A 7,500-nucleotide genomic window follows, 5' to 3' on the forward strand; every position below is an offset into this window, starting at 1 on the left:
CGGTAATGCTTCCTCCTGTTTTTTTTTTTGGTCTTCGTGTGTGTGTGTGTGTGTGTGTGTGTGTGTGTGTGTGTGTGTGTGTGTGTGTGTGTGTGTGTGTGTGTGTGTGTGTGTGTGTGTGTGTGTGTTTTTCTTTTTTTTTTTTTTTTTTTTTTTTTTTTGTCTTCGTGTGTGTGTGATTTTTCTTTTGTTTCCGCCCCACCCTCCGCCCCCATTCTTTCCTTCTTTCTGGAGATGGAATCTCGCTCTGTCGCCGGACCCGGACCCGGACCTGGACCCGGAGGGCGGTGGTGCTTCCTCCGCTCGCCGCTGCCGCTGCCTCCAGGGCTCAAGCGAACAGCAGTTTTTGTATTTTGAGCAAAGACGGAATTTCACCATATTGGCCTGGCTGGTCTCGAACTCCTGACCTAGCGATCCACCGCCCCCCCCCCCCACCGCCTTGGCCTCCCAAACCGTGCCGGGAGCACGGGCCTCAGCCACCGCGCCTGGCCGATTCCTTCTTTTTTTCAATCTTTTCTGCACGCTGCGGTGTGTGAACATACGTATATGTGTCTATAGGTATAAGATATATCTATATAGAGAGAGAGATATATCTATACCTATAGATGTAGATAGAGACAGATATGTACATACATACATATATACATACACCGACAAAAATATCTACTGATAAAACTATATATTTCCATAATTAAGACATGCTTATAGATGTTCATGTATGAACATGTATGACATAAAATCCCATTTCATTTACATATACCTGTATATGTATTTCCTTCCTTCCTTCCTTCCTTCCTTCTTTCGTTTGTTTATTATTTATTAACCATTTTCGTTTATTTTCTTTCCTTTTTGGGCCTGCCTGGTCTCGGGGCCCGGCGGGGCGTGCGCGTCCGGCGCCGTCCGTCCGTCCGTTCGTCTTCCTCCCTCCCCGCCGACCACGGGCGGGGCGGGGCGGGGCGGGGCGGGGCTGTGGGGGGGCGGGCGCGCGTCCCCGGTCGGCGCGCCCCGCTTCTTCGGCTCCCGCCTCCTCCCCGTTCCCCGCCGGGGCGGCTCGTCCGCTCCGGGCTGGGACGGAGCTCGGGGAGCGTGGGTGGGAGCCGCGGAGGCGGCCGCGCCGAGCCGGGTCCGTGGCCCGCCGGCCCCCGTCCCGGGGGTGGCCGCCCGGGCCAGGGGGTCGCCCACCCGGGGTCCCGGCCCTCGCGCGTCCTTCCCCCTCTTTCCTCCGAGGGTGGCGGGAAGCGGGCGGCGGCGAGGCCCGGGGCGTCCCCACACACGGGCGACCTCGGCTGGCGGCCGCTCCTGTTTCGGACCTCCGGGGTCGATCGGCGGCCGCCCGCGAGCCCCGGACTCGGCAGGCGGCCCGCCGTGTCCCGGGTCGACCGGCAGGCCGGCCGCTGGCCGTTCCCTCCGCGGGCTGCGGTGGATCGCTGCGAGGGCGCCGATCCCCGTTCACGCGCGGGTGCCCTTCACCGGCCTCGGCCTTCGGTGGAGCTGGGACCACGCGGAACTCCCTCTCCTACATTTTTCTCTGCCCCATTTGGAGTTTGCGTCCGCGGGACTTTTAAGAGGGAGGGAGTCGCTGTTGCCGTCGGCCAGTAATACTCCCTCTTGTTTTTTTTTGGTCGTGTGGGGGTGGGGGGGTGGGTGGTTTTCCTCGCCGCCCCCCGCCGCCCCCATTCTTTCCTTCTTCCTTCTTTCTGGAGACGGAATCTCGCTCTGTCGCCCAGGCTGGAGCTGGAGCGCGTTGGTGCCTCCTCGGCTCGCCGCCGCCGCTGCCTCCAGGGCTCTCAAGCGAACAGCAGTTTTTGTATTTTGAGCGAAGACGGAATTTCACCATATTGGCCGGGCTGGTCTCGAACTCCTGACCTAGCGATTCCCCCCACCCCCTCCCCCCGCCTCGGCCTCCCAAAGCGTGCCGGGAGTACGGGCGTCGGCCACCGCGCCCGACCGATTCCTTCTGGTTTTCAATCTTCTTTTCTCCACGCTGCTGTGTGTGAACATACATATATCTATCTAGATAGATAGATACGTAGATATGGACACACGGACACGTACCTACACCGACGAAAATATCTAGTGATAAAACTAGACATTTCCATCATTCATACATGTGTATAGGATAGATGCTAATTTTAATGGATGAACGTGTATGACGTAAAAACCCATGTCATTTACATATACCTGTATATGTATATCCTTCGTTTATTATGGATTAACAATGTTCGTGTATTTATTTCCTTTTCTTTTGGGGCCTGCCTGATCTTCTCACTCTGGGCTCTGGTGACCTCAGGCTCCCAAGTAGCTGGGATGGGACTACAGGGATCTCTTAAGCCCGGGAGGCAGAGGCGAACGTGGGCTGTGATCGCGCGCCTCCACTCCGGCTGGGCTGGGCTGGGCTGGGCTGGGCTGGGCTGGGCTGGGCTGGGCTGGGCTGGGCTGGGCTGGGCTGGGCTGGGCTGGGCTGGGCTGGAGAGAAAACGGTGGATTGTCATCTTCATTACCTTACCTTTTAGCTTTATTCGTACCCTCTTATTTGCTTCTTTATTCTCATGGGTTATTCTAGGTCATTGTCATGTTCATCGTTTGCTTGCTTGTTTCATTGGTTTCCTTCCTTCCCTGCCTCTGTCGCCCGGGATCACCCCAGCCTCAACGCTTTCGACCGACCGACCGAGTGGCCGTCCTGCGTCTCATCCCTCCCGTCCCCGTTTCCTGGGACTATGGGCGTGCACCACCACACCGGGTGACTTTTATGTTCTTTCTCATATCTCATGTTTTCCGTAGGTAGGTAGGCAGGTATCTGTGTATGTGTGTATGTGAGTGAGATGGGGTCCGGCGTTCTGTCGTGTGGCCCGGGCTGGTCTCGGACTCCTGTTCTCGAGCGATCCGCCTGCCTGCCTCGGCCGCCCGCGCTGCTGCTGTGACAGGCGTGAGACGCTGCACCCGGCTCATTCTATAGTTGCCTGCCTGCCTGCCTGCCTGCCTGCCTGCCTGCCTGCCTGTCAATCGTCTTCTTTTTAGTACGGGTGTGCTCTCGCTTTGTTGTCCATGCTCTGGGCACACGTGATCGCTTTTTAAACTATGATTATTATTATTGCAGGTGTCGTCTCACACGTCGAGGTGATCTCAAACGTCTACGCTCCGGCCGTCCTTCCACGTCGGCCTCCCACAGTGCTGGGATGACACGCGTGGGCACGGTACGCTCTGGTCGTATTTCTCGTGGGTCGGTTCTTTCCGTTTTATGCACGCGGAATGCGAACAGATAAAATTTTGAGACGCGTCTCACCGATCTCCCCTCCCCCATCCCCCTCCCCCCTCCCCCCTCCCCCTCCCCCTCCCCCCTCCCCCTCCCCCTCCAGACGGAGTTTCACTCTTGTCGCCCAGGGTGGACTACGATGGCGTGATCTCGGCTCGCTGCGACCTCCGCCTCCCGGGTTCGAGTGATCCTCCTGCCTTGGCCTTCCCGAGGAGCTGGAATGACGGTGAAGCGCCGTCGTGCCCGGCTGACTTTTATATTTTTAGTACAGATGGGGTTTCTCTGTCTTGGTCAGCCTGGTCTTGAGCTTCCGAACGTTGGACGATTTTAACTTTCTTGGTGGTTGCTTTTCTCTTTCTTTTTCTTTTCTTTTCTTTCCTTCTCCTCCCCCCACCCACTCCCCCTGTCCTCCTCGTCCTCCTCCTCCTCCTTTTTCATCTCTTTCAGCTGGGCTCTCCTACTTGTGTTGCTCAGTTGCTCACGCTGGTCTCCAACTCCTGCCCTTGATGCTTCTCCCGTCACACCCACCGTCTGGTTGTTGAGATGAGCACCTCTTGTAAAATGGAAAAGATGAAAAAAATAAAGACGGAGGTGAAAAGCACGGAGTGAACCTGTCTCTTGCCGTCTCCCGGGGTGTCCCTTGGACCCCGAGAGACGGAGGGAGCTTGGCTGAGTGGGTTTTCGTGGCTGAATCCTCCCGAGGGCCTCCTTCCCTCTCCCCCTTGTCCCCGCTTCTCCCCCGGCCGAGGCTCCCGCCGCCGCCGTGGCATTTTCCGTAGGAGAGCTGTGGGAGAGGACCGACGCGGCTTCCGGATCTAGATCCCGCCGGACCTCTCTGGCTCGGCGTCCCCCGCCGGCTACCCGCCGCCTTCCGGGGAGCTCTGAGGCGGATGCCCCCCGCCCCCGTCACGTCCCGCTACCCTCCCCCGGCTGGCCTTTGCTGGGAGACCCCGGGGGAACCGCGTGGACGCTGCTTTCCGACCCTCCGGTGAACACTTCCGCCGGATGCCCCGGGTGGGCCGGATGGGATGAGACTGGACCGCTCCGGACCGTGCTGTTCTTGGGGGTGGGTTGTCGTACAGGGTGGACCGGCGGCCCCGGCGTTGGAAAGGGTGCGCGGGGGTGGAGCTGTCACGTGGGATGCCCTCCTTCCCCTCGGCCTGCCTTCGGCTTCCTCGGGCGTGAAGACGACTTCCCGTCACGACCACTTTTCTCCCCTTTCTCCACCACACGGATGAGACGCATGAGAGGGAGAAACAGCTCCATAGATACTGCTGACCTTCATTTGTGGAATCCTCAGTCACCTACACACAGACAGGTGACTACACGGGGACCCAAATCGGACACCGTTTCCGGGTCCTCATGGTGGGATTCGTCGGTCTCTCTCTCTCTCTCTCTCTCTCTCTCTCTCTCTCTCTCTCTCTCTGTCACACACACACACACGATTTCCGTATCTAGTTCACAAAGCACACTCACTTACCCTTTCCCCGGTACGCAGGCTGAGTGAAACCCACCCCGCCCTCCACCCGTCGGCTGACGAAACCCCTTCTCTATGATATATGAACGAGACGGTCTGGGCCGGGCACGGTAGCTCACGCCTGTCACTCCGGCACTTTGGGAGGCCGAGGCGGCTGGATCGCTTCAGGCCGGGAGTTCCAGACCGACCGCGCTGGCCGACGCGGCGAAACCCCGTCTCTCTGAAAAACAGAACGGTGAGCCGGGCCTGGTGGCCTGGGCTTGGGATCACGACTGCTCGGGAGACTGGGGCGGGCGAGTGGCTCCGACCGGGGAGGCCGAGGTTGCGATGAGCTGAGATCGTGCCACGGCGATCCGGCCTGGATGACGGAGCGAGACCCTGTCTCGATAGAATCGTAATGTTATTAGAAGGTGACTTGTGCCTGGTGATGGCCGCCTGTCGTCGCGGCTGAGAGGCTGCGATGAGGAGAAGATCGCTTGAGGCCCCGCGGGTCGAGGCTTCGGTCGGTCGGCCGTGACCCGCTGTATCCTGGGCGGTCACCGGTCGAGGACATAGGCCCCCTCCCCGTTTTCCTTTCTTTTCTTCCCTTCTCTTTTCTTCTTTTTTCTTCTCTTTTCTTCTTTCTTTCTTTCTTCTTTTTCCTTTCCTTCTTCCCCTCTTTCTTTCATGCCTTACTGCCTTCCTGCCTTTCTTCTTTCCTCCCTTACTCCCTTCCTCCCTTCCTTCTTTCCTCCCGCCTCGGCCTCCCAAAGTGCTGGGATGACTGCTGTGAGGCACCGTGCGTGCTTGGCCTAAAGAGACACCCTTTGAGAGTGAGACACGGGGAGCGCCTCCCGGTGATCTGATGGACTGATTGATTTAGAGACGGCATCTCACTCTGTCACCCCGGCAGTGGTGCCGTCGTAGCTCACTCACTGCAGCGTGGACGTTCCTGCACTCGAGCGATCCTTCCGCCTCAGCCTCCAGAGTACGGTACCCGGGACCACGGGCACGCGCCACTGTCCCCGGACCGTTTTTTTTTTCCCCCCCCCACCCCGAGACAGAGTTTCGCTCTGGTTGCCTAGACTGCGGTGCGGTGGCGCGATCTTGGCTCGCCGCAACCTCTGCCTCCCGGGTTCGAGCGAGTCTCCCGCGTCGGCCTCCCGAGTAGCTGGGATGGCGGGCGGGCGCCGCCACGTCTGGCTGATGTGGTATTTTTAGTGGAGGCGGGGCTTCTCCGTGTGGCTCGGGCTGGACTCGAACTCCCGACCTCGGGTGATCGATCCGCCCTTCCCGGCCTCCCGAAGTGCTGGGATGACGGGCGTGAGCCACCGCGCCCGGCCTTCATTTTTCAATGTTTTTCCACGGACGGGGTCTCCTCGTTTTGTTGCCACCCTCCTGACCCGGCGTCTCAGAGTGCTGGCGTGACGGGCGTGAGCCACTGCGCCTGGACTCCGGGGAGTGATTCACGACCACGACCGCTGGACTGATTCTTTCTTTCTTCTTTCTTTCTTTCTTTCTTTCTTTCTTTCTTTCTTTCTTTCTTTCTTTCTTTCTTTCTTCTTTCTTTCTTTCTTATTTATGGATGGATGAATTCTTTTAGTATTGATTTGTGTATTTCTTTTCAGACGGAGTCTCGCTCTGGGCGAGGAGAGGCGAGGCGCATCGCTTTGGAAGCCGCGGCACCGCCTTCTGAAGCCCCATTCATATGCACAGAGCCCTATTCCCTTCCTGGAGTTGGAGCTGATGCCTTCCATAGCCTTGGGCTTCTCTCCATTTAGAAGCTTTGACAGGCGCAACCCCACCCAGAGGCTGGCTGCGGCTGAGGATTCCTGGGTGTGCTGGGGCTGGAAAGTGGGTCCCCTATTTTGGATACCTCGGCCGAGACATCCCCGGGCCCCCATCGCTTGCTCACCCTTTGAGATCCCCAGCCTCCGCCACCTTGCAGGCTCACCTCTTACTTTCATTTCTGTCTTTCTTCCTTTCTTGCGTTGGAGGAGGGGGTGCGGGAATGAGGGGGTGTGGGGGGGTGGGGGTGCGGGGTGGGGACGGAGGGGAGCGTCCTAAGGGTCCATTTAGTGTCATGCCTCTTTCACCACCACCACCACCGAAGATGAAAACAACCGTCGGCTAAATACCGCCTGTTCTCATCTACAACTGGGAACTCATAGATGAGAGTTCTTGCGTGGGCAGAACGAGGGGGACCGGAGACGCGGGAGCCTACTTCAGGGAGGAGGGGTGGAAGGAGAGACAGCTTCGGGAAAAAAACAAAACACGAAAACTACCGGACACGGCGCTGAGTATCCGGGTGATGAAATCATCTGCACACTGAACACTGAACCCCCCCCCCCACCCCGTCACAAGTTTAAGTTTACCTATGACATAACACTCTTGCACATGTGTCTTCGAACAAGAAATAAAAGTTAGAGGGGAGAGGGGAGAGGGGGAGAGGGGGAGAGGAGGAGAGGAGGAGAGGAGGAGAGGAGGAGGAGAGAGAGAGAGAGAGAGAGAGAGAGAGAGAGAGATTGAGAGATTGAGAGATTGAGAGAGAGAGAGAGAGAGAGACAGAGAGAGAGAGACACAGAGAGAGAGAGAGAGACACAGAGAGAGAGAGAGAGAGAGAGAGAGAGAGAGAGAGAGAGAGAGACAGAGATAAAACGAAACACCCGAAACACTAACGTTCACTGACAGTGCAGCATTTGGGCCTGTTCTTTTTTTTTTTTTCTTCTTTTCTTTTTTTCGGACTGAGTCTCTCTCGCTCGGTCACCGAGGCTGCGGTGCAGTGGCGCTC

General features: G+C 57.9%; 1 long non-coding RNA gene across 2 annotated transcripts; it reads left to right on the forward strand.

The window, feature by feature from the left end:
* Positions 1-2,460: 2,460 nt before the first annotated feature.
* Positions 2,461-3,852, forward strand: LOC134760838 (uncharacterized). Of its 2 annotated transcripts, none has more exons than XR_010138840.1 (3): positions 2,461-2,740; positions 3,098-3,194; positions 3,357-3,852. It is a non-coding gene; the product is annotated as an uncharacterized LOC134760838 (long non-coding RNA). The 2 variants fall into 2 exon arrangements; XR_010138841.1 differs by having other exon boundaries at positions 3,382-3,846.
* The last annotated feature ends 3,648 nt before the right edge of the window (positions 3,853-7,500 follow it).

The sequence above is a fragment of the Pongo abelii genome, chromosome 22, assembly GCF_028885655.2.
Source record: "Pongo abelii isolate AG06213 chromosome 22, NHGRI_mPonAbe1-v2.0_pri, whole genome shotgun sequence".
Lineage (NCBI taxonomy): Eukaryota > Metazoa > Chordata > Mammalia > Primates > Hominidae > Pongo > Pongo abelii.